Source organism: Caretta caretta, chromosome 1, assembly GCF_965140235.1.
Source record: "Caretta caretta isolate rCarCar2 chromosome 1, rCarCar1.hap1, whole genome shotgun sequence".
NCBI lineage: Eukaryota > Metazoa > Chordata > Testudines > Cheloniidae > Caretta > Caretta caretta.
The window spans coordinates 6,480,015-6,482,571 of NC_134206.1; positions in this window are offsets into that span (position 1 = coordinate 6,480,015).

A 2,557-nucleotide genomic window follows, 5' to 3' on the forward strand; every position below is an offset into this window, starting at 1 on the left:
TGGTCAGGAGGGATTTTATAGCAATGTATACAGAAACGTGGTTACCCTTCCCTTTATTTTTATGACACCCCTTTTGAGATTTTTCTTTAGAGGCAATAGCAACTAGGGTGATGTTGTGATGGGCGTCTGCTGTAGACCACCAGACCAGAAGGATGAGGTAGACAAGGCTTTCTTCAGACAACTAACAGAAGTGATGTGGTGGAGAAAAGGGAGAAGCAGGTAGCAGCAAGTGAAATACTAGCCAGCAGAGGGTGCTCCAGATCTGGAAGAGCTAATTCCTGGTATAACCAGCAGGAGGCACTGTGGCAGTGAGTCAGCACTTTGCTACAGAAGCCTTATTGAGGGCACAGGAATAAACCATCCCAATGTGCAGAAACAATAGCAAATATGGCAGGCAACCAGCTTGGCTTAACAGTGAAATGTTCTGTGAGTTTAAAAACAAAAGGAAGCCTACAAGAAGTGTAAACTTGGACAGATGACTAGGGAGGAGTATAAAAATATTGCTGGAGCATGCAGGGGTGTAATCGGGAAGGCCAAAGCACAATTGGAGTTGCAGCTAGCAAGGTACACGAAGGGGAATGAGAAGGGTTTCTAAAGGTATGTTAGCAAGAAGAAGAAGAAGGTCAGGGAATGTGTGCAACCCATACTGAATGGGGGAGGCAACCTAGTGACAGATGATGTGGAAAAAGCTGAAGTACTCAATGCTTTCTTTGCCTCAGTCTTCACAGACTAGCTCAGCTCCCAGACTGCTGCACTGGGCAGCACAGTATGGAGAGGAGGTAAGCAGCCCTGAGGGATGAAAGAATATACTAAGGACCATTTAGAAAAGCTGGACATGCGCAAGTCCATTAGTCTGAATCTAATGGAGGAGGAGTGGTAGATACGCTGGAGGGCAGGGATAGGATACAGAGGGACCTAGACAAATTGGAGGATTGGGCCAAAAGAAACCTGATGAGGTTCAATAAGGATAAGTGCAGGGTCCTGCACTTAGGACGGAAGAACCCAATGCACAGCTACAGACTAGGGACCGAATGGCTAGGCAGCAGTTCTGCGGAAAAGGACCAAGGGGTGACAGTGGACGAGAAGCTGGATATGAGTCAGCAGTGTGCCCTTGTTGCCAAGAAGGCCAATGGCATTTTGGGATGTATAAGTAGGGGTATAGCGAGCAGATCGAGGGACGTGATCGTCCCCCTCTGTTCGACATTGGTGAGGCCTCATCTGGAGTACTGTGTCCAGTTTTGGGCCCCACACTACAAGAAGGAGGTGGAGAAACTGGAGAGAATCCAGCGAAGGGCAACAAAAATGATTAGGGGTCTGGAACACATGACTTCTGAGGAGAGGCTGAGGGAACTGGGATTGTTTAGTCTGCGGAAGAGAAGAATGAGGGGGGATTTGATAGCTGCTTTCAACTACCTGAGAGGTGGTTCCAGAGAGGATGGTTCTAGACTATTCTCAGTGGTGGAAGAGGACAGGACAAGGAGTAATGGTCTCAAGTTGCAGTGGGGGAGGTTTAGGTTGGATATTAGGAAAAACTTTTTCACTAGGAGGGTGGTGAAACACTGGAATGTGTTGCCTAGGGAGGTGGTGGAATCTCCTTCCTTAGAAGTTCTTAAGGTCAGGCTTGACAAAGCCCTGGCTGGGATGATTTAATTGGGGATGGGTCCTGCTTTTGAGCAGGGGATTGGACTAGATGACCTCCTGAGGTCCCTTCCAACCCTGATATTCTATGATTCCATGATTCTATGATTCTAATGCATCCATGGGTGCTGAGGGTGTTGGCTGATGTGATTGCAGAGCCAATGGCCATATCTTTGAAAACTCATGGTGATTGGGGGAGGTCCTAGACAATTGGAAAAAGGAAAATATAGTGCCCAACTTTAAAAAAGTGAAGAAGGATAATCCAGAGAACCCCATTCAGCCTCTCCTCAATCCCAGGCAAAATCATGGAGCAGGTCCTCAAGGAATCAATTTTGAAGCACTTGGAGGAGAGGAAGGTGATCAGAAACAGTCAGCATGGATTCACCAAGGGCAAGTCATGCCTTACCAACCTGATTGCCTTCTATGATGAGGGAACTGGCACTGTGAATATGGAGAAAATGGTGGATGTGGTATTTCTTAACTTTAGCAAAGCTTTTGATATGGTCTCCCACAGTATTCTTCACAGCAAGTTGAAAAAGCATGGACTAGATGAATGGACTATAAGGTGGATAGAAAGCTGGCTAGACTGTCAGGCCGAATGGGTAGTGATCAACAACTTGATGTCTAGTTGTCAGCCAGTATCAAGTGGAGTGCCCCATGGGTTGGTTCTTGGGACTGGTTTTGTTCAACATCTTCATTAATGATCTGGATGATGGGATGGATTGCACCCTCAGCAAGTTCGCACCTGTTGAGCTGCACCTCGGTCTCATCTTGACCCCCACTTGTTCCATGGGCACTGAGAACCACCCTAGCACTGGATAGACCTCACACCCTGCATCCAAACTTCCAATATCAACAAGTTTTGGGGTAGCTGGATCTGGGGGAGTGGGTTGATTGGGTCCCATAGTGAGCTAGTTGC